This window comes from Megascapheus bottae, chromosome 5 (assembly GCF_031878675.1).
Source record: "Megascapheus bottae isolate mThoBot1 chromosome 5, mThoBot2.hap1, whole genome shotgun sequence".
Lineage (NCBI taxonomy): Eukaryota > Metazoa > Chordata > Mammalia > Rodentia > Geomyidae > Megascapheus > Megascapheus bottae.
In genome coordinates this window covers 42,882,520-42,894,651 of record NC_143513.1, presented here as the reverse complement: position 1 = coordinate 42,894,651, position 12,132 = coordinate 42,882,520, and the positions used below count along the sequence as shown (strand labels likewise).

At 42.4% G+C, this 12,132-nt stretch overlaps 1 protein-coding gene across 4 annotated transcripts in view; it reads left to right on the top strand.

Annotated features, from left to right (window-relative positions):
- Window positions 1–777: 777 nt before the first annotated feature.
- The window catches only part of Pnpla8 (patatin like domain 8, phospholipase A2), a 40,048-nt gene continuing 28,693 nt past the window's right edge, over window positions 778–12,132 (top strand). The window contains exon 1 of one of the 4 annotated variants that reach the window (XM_090333030.1): window positions 778–965. The gene's annotated coding sequence lies outside the window, so the exon portion shown is untranslated. The remainder of the gene's footprint in view (window positions 966–12,132) is intronic. The other 3 variants (XM_090333031.1, XM_090333032.1, XM_090333033.1) reach the window with 3 other exon arrangements.

Here is a 12,132-nt window from a genome sequence, read left to right as displayed (position 1 = left end):
TGGCTCAACTGGCAGAGCACTAGCCTTGAGAAAGCTCAAGGACAATGCCCAGGCCCTGAGTTCAAGCCCCAGGACCAGCGGGGAGGGGGGGAGGGAGAAAAAGACAACATCTTACCAGTCTAACACTACATAATTCAACCTCGAAAAGAATATTACGACCATCTTACAATGCGCTACGGCACTGACGCCCAGGAGATGAAGTTCAGAACGCGAATCTATGGGTAGCTAGTTAACCCTGGCTTTGCGGCGGGTCTTCCTGGTAGGCCTCAAATGGGAGTATTCTAAGGGAGCAGGTGCGCCGTAGATGCTAACGCCAGCGCCACGACTGACACAGGCGAACGCACTTGAGCTCAAGTCTAGGAATGGACACAGAGGTTTCGCCAAGGACGGAGCGTGGAGGGGCCGGTAACGCCGCCGCCGGCAGGACGCGGACTGGGCCTTCGGGGGCGTGGGGCGGGAGGGGCGGCACCACTCCCGCGGAGCCTGAGGGCAAGCAGGGCCCTTCTGACGTCGGGTACCCTGGGCGGAAATCGCCGTCCGTCCTCTCGACCGCCCTAACACCACAAACGCCCAACCTTTCTCTTCGCCAAGCCGCGCCTCTCCGAGCGCACGTCAGTCACGGACTTCCAGCTCTACTGCGCCCTACTACGCATGCCCGGACGGGAACGGAGTACGGACTGACTGGGAGGTCGAGTCCGCAGGGAGGCAAAGAAACCCTTCCTGGGTGGGAGGGTCAAACCCGCGTCGCGTACGTCACTTCCGCCAAGGGGCGGGGCCGAGGGGACAGCGCAGCCGCCGCGGCGTTTCTGTTTGTGTTGGGTGCTCAGCTGACGCGGGCCGGGCTGCTCAGCTGATGTGGTTCGAGTGGCCGGCTGAGGCGTGTCGCCAACGTCGCCGCCGCGGTCGCCGCCACCACCACCACCACCACCACCACCACCACCGAAGGGATTGCGGCCTGCATCCCGGTAAGTGGGCGCCTGCGGACTTGGGCGGGACGCGAGGCAGGCCGGTCGCTCCGGTCACTTGTCCCCAAGGCTTCCTGTGGGCACCCCCAGAATCGGAGGCCGGGGAGACGCGCGCTTTCGAGGTCCCGGGTCCGGACTCGGGGAGGCGGCCCGGTCGGGCCCAGCGCGGCGGGACCCCGGAAGGGGGTTCTCCGGCCCTGGCTGGTGGGTAACGCCGCCGGGCAATTCTGTGCCCGTACGCATTGCTCCCGGGGCGGCCAACGCCCTCGTCCCGCCCCTGGCCTCTCCCGGTCGGCCTGGCTCTGGGGACTGTGAGCTGTACTCCACCGTCACCGGTGGCTAACGACGGTTTCCCAGCTCGACTTTGCTTTCCACCTGTTAGTGTGCATCTGCGGGCTTGCATCACTTCATAATGTTATTTACCAGCTTCCCCCCCCTTCCTCCCCCCCTCCGCCCTATCCACATGTGATGGTATGGGAACTGAGGTTGCTTACAGGACTTCGAGTGTGTGCACGGTTCCTTAATGCCCTCTTTGTATGTTCATGTCGGGTTTCCAAGCCTAGTACAACGACAACTTTAAGAAATATGGTGACTCTTAAACAGAAGACTTAGTAGAGTTGAGACATGAGACTAGCAGAGACTAGCACATACTACTTTTAAGAACTACGTGTTTGTTTGTTTGTTTTAATTCCCAGGAACAGGTACGTGTGTTCTGAATCTGCAGTCGTAACTGATCACAAATATTTTAAGTGTTTCAGGGTATCAAGGAAATGCCATTAAAAACAATGACCTATTAAGAATGTTAAATTGGCCAGGCGCCAATGGTCTAATGCCTGTAATCCTAGCTACTCAGGAGGCCAAGATCTGAGGATCAGGGCTCACAGCCAGCCCAGGCACTAAAGTCTATGAGACTCCAGTTAACTACCAGAAGACCGAGAATTGGCGCTGTGGCTCAAGTGCTAGAGCACTAGTCTTGAGCTGAAGAGCTGAGGGACAGTGCCTAGGCCCAGAATTCAAACCCTAGGACTGACAAAAAGAAAAGAGTTTACCTGACTTAATTGTAACCTCTCTGTAAATCACATTTAAAATAATCGTTTTAAAAAATTAAACCAGGTACTGGTGGCTCACACTTGTAATCCGACAAAAAAAGCAAGTTAAATTGTGAAGTATTTTGTTTTCTTTTTCTTTTTTCTGTTTTTTTTTTTAAGATTTTAATATTGTTAAGTAGTTGTACAAGGGGTTGCATTTCCTTAAGTTAGGAGTACAATTCTTGGTCAGTGTCACACACATCTTTCATTTTTCTCCTCCTGTCTCTATCCTCAAGTTACATATGTTTTGGTTTTGCAGAGCTGAGGACTAAACAAGGGCTTGCACTTTCCAGGCAAATTCTTCCTCTGAACTAAATCTCTAACAGTTTGATTTTTACATAATGTACATTGAATATGATTACAATATTATTTGTTCCCCCTTCCTCCTTCCATTTTGAGAATTTTTTTTATCTGAACCAAGAGTTTATGTTTTGTAAGTGCCTATGTTTCTCCTTGTGTTGTTTTTCAGTCTTGCTTATGAAAGTGAATTGTACTTTGAACATAAGAATATGCATTTTATAATATCTGTTAATGAAGCTTTATTGCTCTTATTGTGTTTATTTCTATATCAGATCTTAAGTTAGTTAAAAGCTGTGAATAGTATACTCCTCATGAGTGCTGTTGGAAGTCAGGTTCGAGTTTACTAGTTTATTCACTTGTTTCCCAGGCAGAGCTGAAACAAGGACGAGAACTGCTTGTACTGAGTTGCTCTCCCTCTCCCCCCCCCCCCCAGTTGTGAGAAAGACTGTTCTGAAGTGTGGATATTGCTTCACTTCTGGAACCTAAATTTCAGAAGTGCTCAAAACTAGATCTCTTGGCCCTAGATACCTTCCTGTCCTTACTCTGCTAATATTTCCCATCTTCTGTATTTTACTGTATTAACTATTATTTTTAAAACTTGCTCTTGAATTATTAGGGTTGCCTTTTTCCCTGTGCTTTCTTAATTCCTTTCAGCTTTTCTTTCCCTCCTGAATGCCATTCAAGGCTCTATCCATCCATGTTGCCTCTGAACTAGTTGTAATTTTTGAAATCCAAGAATAGGCTCAGAATAATATCCTGAAAAGTCACAGAAGATAAAACATTCATTTGCTACTAAGCATGAAGTCGAAGTTTTTGCCTGGTTCTTTTATTTCTCCAGTACTATAAATTATCCTTTGGTAGGTAGATCCATCCTAGCTTATGGTTTCTACTGTCATTTTGTAGTAATTCCATATATAAACCCACAGTCAACGTACATTTCAGTTAGAATGTTCTGTCATTACTTCATCCTATAAACCTGGAAAAAAGTGATTTTTCTCTCAGTAAATCTGCTGTTTCCCAGATTTCTCAATGTCACCAGTGACCTCCCTAAGGCTGTGTGTACCTCCTTATCTTTTTTTGTTAACATAGTCTTTTTGTTTTGTTTTTGTCTTTTTTTATGCTGCTGCTGGGGCTTTAATTCCTAGCTTGGGTGTGCTATCCTGAGCTGTCACTCAAAGCTAGAACTCTACTACTACTTAAGCCATACCTCAACTTCTGTTTTGTTTTGGTATTTTGTTTTGTTGGTGTTTTTTTTTTTGCAGTGGTTAACTGGAGATAAGAGTCTCACAGACTTTCTTACTTGGGCTATCTGCAAACTCTGATCCTCAGATCCCAGCCTTCCAACTTTTTGATGATTACCTGGAGGTGCGTCCTCCTCCACAGCTAGGATTAGAGGTATCAGCCGCTGATGTCCAGCAAGTTCTGGGTTTTCTTCTTGATTAGTTTCTGCTCAATATGTACCTCCATTTCTTTCATGAAAACTCCATTCTTAGTAAGGCAAGGAGTGATATTTCCAAAAAGACATGTACTGTTTACCTAATTTTGGTTTAATAAGTGAAGTTTCTCCCTTTCCATTTTTCTCTTCCTTTCCTTTTTTGTTTCTTCCTCCCTCCCTCCCTCTCTGTCTCCCTCTCTCTCCCTTTCATTTATGTTTCCAAAATATTGATTGCTTTCTTCTGCATAGAATCTTTATTATCTTACTATTTAAATTGTCACTTCATTCCCTCTTTTCCTCTTGTTTCCAGTCTGGTTCCCTCTTCCTCCTTACCTCCTCTCCTTGTACTGGGATTTGAATTCACTTGCTAGGCAAGGACTTGACCACTTGAGCCACACCTCAAGCTATTTTTTGCTTTTATTTCTTTTCTTACAGTCTTGAAATTTTTCCCTACAGGTGTCCTTGAACCTGGATCCTCTTATCTCCACCTCAAATAGTTGTGATTATAAACATGAGCCTCAGTGTACTGCTAAAGTATCATTTATGTTTATTCCCTACCTTCTGCTTTATTTCGATTTAGGCACTTCTTCTGATGACATATATTGTACTAACTATAATTTTTAAAAATATGTATACATTGTCTTTGTGTAGACTATGTGAGGTTTACTAGGCAAATGGGTCATTCCTCTGTATTATGTGTAATTCCTTTCCCCTAAATTAGCCTTAAGAGATTGCTTTTGGGCCAGGAGTGTGGCCTAGTGGTAGCATGCTCACTTCTCATATACGAAGCCCTAGGTTCAATTACCCAGTACATAAACAGAAAAAGCTGAAGTGGTGCTGTGGCTCAAATGGCAGAGCACTAGCCTTGAGCAAAAAGTGTCCAAGGATAGTGCCCAGGCCCTGAGTTCAAGCCCCAGGACTGGCAAAAAAAATTTTCTTTTAAATACAAGTTATCATTAAGTATCATTAAGTGGCTATTATTCTAAAACCTTTCATTTCAGCTCTTTTAAATTAACTCACAGATGTTTCTCAAAACTAGTATGTAGTTTTTGGTTTTGTTTTGTTTTGGTCTGTTGAGGAGCTTGAATTCTGGGCCTGGGCACTATCCTTGAGTTCTTCAGCTCAAGGCTGGTACTCTACCACTTTGAGCCTCAGTGGCATTTCTCATTTTCCAGTGGTTAATTGGGGATAAGAGTCACAAAGATTTTCTTGCCCTGGCTGGCTTTGAACCACCATTCTCAGATCTCAGCCTTCTGAGATCCCTCCTGGGATTATAAGTGTGGGCTACCAGTGCCTAGCTTCATCTACTTCATATCTTTGTTTACTGTTTCTCTTTGTTTTTGTTTATTTTTATTTACTTTTGGGGGGTGTCAGTACTGGGGCTTGAACTCTGGGCCTGAGCACTGTCCTTGGGCTTTTTTTCTGAAGGCTAACACTCTACCACTTGAGCCACAGCACCATTTCTGTGTATGTGGTACCGAGGAATCTAACCCAGAGCTTCATGCATGCAAAGCAAGCACTCTACCTCTAGGCCATGCTCTCGGCCCCTTTGTTTCTTATTTTTATTTTTTGCCAACCATGGGGCTTGAACTCAGGACTTGGGTGCTGTCTCTGAGCCTCCTTTTGTTGAGGGTAAATGCTCTGCGTCTTGAGAGCAGGGAACCACTTCCAGCATTTTCTGAATAGTTTATTGGATATGAGTCTCACAGTTTCCTGCCCTGGCTGGCTTTAAACCATGATCCTCAGATCTCATCCTCATGAGTGGCTAAGATTACAGGTGTGAGCCACCAGCCCCTGGCTTGTTTATTTTTATTCTTTGTTACATCTGAAAATGTAGGCGTAATTCTTTTTAATTTCTACATCTTGGTGGTATATTTCTCTGCTAATTGTATTTACTGATCATCTCTCTAGGTGATGGTTCATTTCTTTACATGTTTTGTAATCTTTCTGAGTTAATAATATTCAGTGGAGATTGCTCTGTGTGAGAGTTCCATTGCCCTGGGCTTTGGCTCTTCTGAAGTTTCTTCTAGTTAATCATCTCTGACCAGTTTTCATTTGCATAAGATCTCAGCACCAATATAGTGCAAAGACTACAGATTCAAGCCAGATTCAAGCTGTTCTGTAGATTGCCCTGTATTGGTTTGAAGCATGGCGCGTGTGTGCATGTGTGTGCGTGTGTGTGTGTGTGCGTGCGTGCGCGCCCACCATGTGTAGGTCTTAGGGCTTGAACTTAGGACCTGGCACAGTCCTTGAGCTTCTGCTCAAGGCTAGCACTTTTACCACATGAGCTCTCCTTTCAGCTCTTTGGTAGTTTTATTAGAGGTAAGAGAGTCTCATGGACTTTCTGCCCAGGCTGTCTTTGAACCATGTTCCTCAGATCTCAGCCTCCTGAGTAGCTAGGATTATAGGCATGAGCTGCTAGTGTCCAAGATCTTTTAAAGATATTTTATTACCAAGCATTTGTACAAAGAGGTGGTAATTTTATAAATCAGATCATGAGTATAATGTATCCTGATCAGTGTCACCCCTTCCATCATTTTCCTCCACTCCCCCCCTCACATCCCTGTCTTGAGTTACATAGCTTAGTTTTTACATATTGTACATTGAATATAATCACTGTATTTGCTCCTCCTTCCATTTAAAGCATGATTTTTTTACCCACAAATATTTTATATAAAATTTTGGGCCAGAAGTGTGGCCTAGTGGTAGAGTGCTTGCCTAGCATGCACAAAACCCTGGGTTCGATTCTTTGGTGTCACATACACAAAAAGCAGGAAATGGTACTTTGGGTGAAGTGGTAGAGTGCTATCTATCCTTGGGCTTCCTCAAGACCCTGAGTTCTGGCAAAAATTAAAATGAAAAATTTTGCCAAGCATGGTGGCTAATGCTTGTAATCCTAGTTATTCAGGAGGATGAGATCTGAGGATTGCAGTTCAAAACCAGCCTAGGCATTAAAGACCTTGAGACTCTTATCTCCAATTAACCACTAGAACATGGGAAGTGGGACTGTGACTCAAAGGTAGGACAGTAGCTTTGAGCTGAATAGCTCAGGGACAATGCCAAGGCCCAGAGTTCAAGCCCCATGACAAAAAAAAAGTGTTTTTTTTGCAGGGTTTTTATGTTAATTTATCACACTGACTTCAAGTCCCCAAAACCTCAGAAGAAAGGCAGGCAGATTTGTACTTTTTCTCTCCTTCTCATGCTACAGTAGAATTTTAAAATCTGTGCACATAATGTAGAAAGGATTTCAGTCTTGTCTGTCTTCTTCTGGGAAATTACAGTAGGTTTTTTTTCATATAATTTTTATTGTAATTAATAGAAGGGTTACATTATATTCGCCAGATGGAAGGTGCATTTCTTCACATATACCTTGATACCCTTTCTCATGTCTTGGTCCCCATTTCCCTCCCCTCCACACCTACCCTCATCTTGTTTTCCCCCTTTCCCTATCCAATTTCAAATAACCAAATATGCATATATCCAATATATCAGATAACAAGGTGAAATACTGTAACAATATGAGATAACCAAGGGACAACAAAAGAGATGAGAGATAACATAGTACATTAAGGACAACAATCACTCAATATATGGCTTTTGTTTCATATCCTAGCAGTCCTTTCATTTAGCATCATACTGTATGTCCTTGTATATCTAGGTTTGGCTCTATTGCAAATCTCTGCTAGAAGAGTCCAAGGTTTCTACTGATTATGGCAAATGAGGCAAACCATTGAGCCTAAGTTCCTTTGAGTCTGGCTTACTTCACTTAATATGATTTTTTCTAAGTCTTTCCATTTCCTTACAAATAAGGAGATGTTGTTCTTTCTGACAGTGGCATAGAATTCCATTGTGTATAAATACCACATCTTGTTGATCCTCTCATCAACTGAGGGACATCTGGGTTGGTTCCATATCTTTGGTATGGTAAATAGTGCTGCAGTGAACATCATTGTGCTAGTGGATTTAGTGTGCCCTTGTTTCTGGACGGTTGGGTAAATGCCAAGTAGTGGAAATTGCTGGGTCATAGGGGAGCTCTATGTTTAGTCTTTTGAGGAACTGCCATACAGTAGGTTTTTGATTCTGTCTTTTTCGTTGTCATTTTCTCTTTTTCCTCATAATCAGTCCTGCATTACAATAATACTGTTAGATTTCTGAATGTCCTCTGTGCTTCTTACATGCCTTTCCCCATTTTCTCATGTTTATTTTCCCCCAGTATTTGAAATTTTCTTTTTTTATTTTTTACAGGATTCCTCCCTCCCTCCCTCCCTCCCTCCCTCCCTCCCTCCTTCCCCCCCTCCCCCCCCTTTCTTTTGGATCTAAGCTCTAACCCTGAGCTTCTTTGCTCAAAGCTTGCACTCTACCACCTGAATAACAGCTCCACTTCTGGTTTTTTGGTAGTTGATTGAAGATAGGAGTCTTGTGGACTTTCCTTCCCCAGGGTGGCTTCAAATGTCAATTCTCAGATCTCAGCTTCCTGAGTATGATTACCATCACAAACAAATGTTTTGTTTTGGTTTTTTTTTTGTGTGTTGTTGTTGGGTTTTTTTGGTTGGTTATGGGCTGGGGCTAGCTCAAGGCTACTGCCCTACCCCTTGAGCCATAGTGCCACTTCCAATTTTCTGATATTGATTGGAGATCAGGGTCTTACGGACTTTCATGCCCAGGCTAGCTTTTAACCACCACCCTCATATCTCAGCCTCCTGAGTAACTAGGATTGTGGGCGTGAGATTACAGACAATGGCTCTCAGCTTGGATTTCTTTTGAACTGTGGTTGTTGTTGCTGTTTTTGGTTTGTGTGTGTGTGTGTGTTTGTGTGTGTTTCTGGATTTGAACTCAAGACCTCAAACTTGTCATTAGAGCCATGCAATCCCACACAGATTTGCAGTTTTTTTTCCTTTTTTTAATGTTTTTTATTGTAACTAATAAAAGGGTTACATGATATTTGCCAGATAGGAGGTGCATTAATTCACATACATTGATACCCTTTCACATGTCTTGGTACCCATTACCCTCTCCCCCACCCCCACCCCCATCTTGGTTTTCCCCCCTTCCCTATCAAATTTCAAATAACCAAATACAGATAAATTCAATATATCAGGTAACAAAGTGAGATACTGTAACAATATGAGAAACCCAAGGGACAGCAAAGGAGATGAGAGATAACATAGTACATTAAGGACAACAGTCATTCATTATATGGCTTTTGTTTCAATATCCTGGAGGTCCTTTCAATTAGCTTCATACTATATGGCCTTATGTATCAAGGTTTTGCTCTATTGCAGATCTCTGCTAGTAGAGCCCAAGGTTTCTACTGATTATGACAAATGAGGGAAACCATTGAGCCTAAGTTCCTTTGAGTCTGGCTTACTTCATTTAATTTGATTTTTTCTAAGTCTTTCCATTTCCTAACAAATGGGGCGATGTCGTTTTTTCTGACAGCAGCATAGAATTCCATTGTGTACAAATACCACAACTTGTTGATCCACTCATCAACTGAGGGACATCTAGGTTAGTTCCATATCTTTGCTATGGTGAATAATGCTGCAATGAACATTGTTGTGCTAGTGGATTTAATATGCCCTAGATTCTGGATGTTTGGGTAAATGCCAAGTAGTAGAATTGCTGGGTCATAGGGGAGTTCTATGTTTAGCCTTTTGAGGCACTGCCATACTGCTTTCCATAGTGGTTGAACGAGTTTGCACTCCCACCAACAGTGTAGTAGTGATCCCTCCTAGCCACATCCCCTCCAGCATCTGTTATTATTCGTTTTCCTCATCCTGGCCATTCTAACTGGAGTGAGGTGGAATCTTAGAGTTGTTTTGATTGGCATTTCTTTTATGACCTGAGATGTTGAGCATTTCTTCATGTGTCTATAGGCCATTTTGGTTTCTTCTTCAGAGAAGACTCTCTTTAAGTCTTTGGCCCATTTTTTAATGGGATGGTTGTTACTTTGGAAATTAGTTTTGGAGTGATTCAATTTTTTGAGCTGTTGATATATTTTAGATATGAGGCCTTTGTCTGTTGTTTGGTTGGTGAAGATCTTCTCCCACTCTGTAGGCTTCCTAATTAATTTACTAGCTATGTCCTTTGCCATACAAGAGCTCCGCAGTTTAATGCAGTCCCACTTGTCCAGCCTTTCTCTGATTTGTTGTGATTCTTGGTCCTTATTAAGAAAGTTTCTACCTGTGCCAAGGAGGCCTAGTGTATCTCCTATTCCTTCTTGTAAAGTTTTCAGTGTGTCAGCTTTTACCTCCAGGTCTTCGATCCATTTGGAGTTAATTTTAGTGCAGGGTGACAGAGAAGGATCCAGCTTTAGTTTTCTGCATGTGCTTACCCAGTTCTGCCAGCACAACTTGTTGAAGAGGCTGTCTTTCTTCCATTCTATTTTTTCGGCTCCCTTGTCAAAGATTAGGTGGCCATAGATCCTCAGTTCTATTCCATTGGTCTTCAGGCCTATTCTTGTGCCAGTACCTAGCTGTTTTGTAATTATAGCCCTGTAATAGAGTCTAAAGTTTGGAAATTCCTCTAGCGCTGTTCTTTCTGCTAAGAAGTGTTTTTGCTATACGGGGTCTTTTATTATTCCATATGAAATTTTGAATTGTCTCTTCTATTTCTTTAAAGAATGACATTGGGATATTGATGGGTATTGGGGTGAATTTGTAGACAGCCCTTGGCAAGATTGTCATTTTCACAATGTTGAGTCTTCCAATCCAGGAGCATGGGAGGTTTTTCCATTTCCTTAGTTCTGCTTTAATTTCCTTTTTTAGGGTTTTAAAGTTTTCATCAAATAGGTCGTTTACATTCTTAGTTAAGCTAATTCCTAGGTACTTTATTTTCTTTGAGGCTATTGTGAAAGGAGTTGCTTTCCTGATTATTGCCTTGTTCCTCTCACTGTTGGCGTAGAGGAAGGCAGTTGATTTTTGAGGGTTGATTTTATAGCCTGCTACCCTTCCAAAGTTTTGAATCAGCTCAAGGAGCTTGGGAGTGGAGTCTATAGGATTCTTTAAATACAGAATCATGTCATCTGCAAAGAGGGATAGTTTTACTTACTCTTTCCCTACTTGGATCCCCTTTATGCTTGCTTCTTGCCTTATTGCACTGGCTAGGACTTCTAATACTATGTTGAAGAGGAGTGGAGAGAGTGGGCATCCTTGTCTCGTTCCTGATTTTAGAGGGAATGGCTTTAGATTTTCACCATTAAGTGTAATACTAGCAGTGGGTTTGTCATACACAGGCTTTATTATATTGAGGAATGTTCCATGGATTCCTAGTTTCTCCAGAGCTTTTAACATAAAGGGGTGTTGGATCTTGTCAAATGCCTTTTCCGCATCTATTGAGACAATCATGTGGTTTTTGTCCTTACTCCTGTTGATGTGTTGTCACTAGAGCCATGCAATCCCACACAGATTTGCAGTTTTTAACCTCTGTCTTTTTGTTTGTTTGTTTTGGGTACTGAGAATCAAATCTAGGACCTCATAAATGTAGGTGAACCATCTATTTAAGCTATGCCCTTAAGCCATTTTTTGGTTTTGGTTCGTATTCTTTTCCTTTTTAATTTTTTTTTTTGTCAGTCCTAGAGCTTGAGCTCGGGGTGTAAACACTGACCTTGGACTTTCTCAAGGCTAGAGCTCTACCACTTGGGCCACAGCAGCACCACTTCTGGCTTTTTCTATGTATGTGGTACCAAAGAATCAAACCCCAGTCTTTGTGTATGCTAGGCAAGCACTCTAACACTAGGCCAAACTCCTGGCCCTCTTTTGCCTTTAAAAAAAATTATTTCTAATAGTATTGAGTTTAAACTCAAGTCCTTGAACTTCCTAGACCAAATAGATACTCTAGTACTGGAGCCACTCTGTCAGCCCCTTTTTGTGTTGGCTATTTCAGAATAGAGTCTCTCTTTATTCTCTGTCCAGCCTAGACCACAGTCCTACTTATACTTTTTACTTTTTCTGTTGGATGAAAGGTACATGTGCTAGGCCATTGGTCTAGATGGAGTCTCAAGAATTTTAATGCCAGGCTTAGCCCTTGAACCATGATCCTCCATATCTGCTTCCCAAAACTAGGATTTCAGGCTAGAGCTACTATGCCCAGTTGTTTTTGTATTTTGTTTTGGATAGAATCAGTCATTGCCTCAGGAGTAACTGTTATTGTAGACACATATAACCAATATTAGTTTTTAATCTATTTTTTTAGACTTTCATTGATAACCTCTTGTCACTAGGTTTTTCCTCCATTCATATGACATCTAATGTTGAAGTTACTCTTATGGTTTACTTTTATGTATGTACATGTAAAACATGAGCATTATTAATAATTATGAAAACAGTAGTAAAAAGCAAACTTT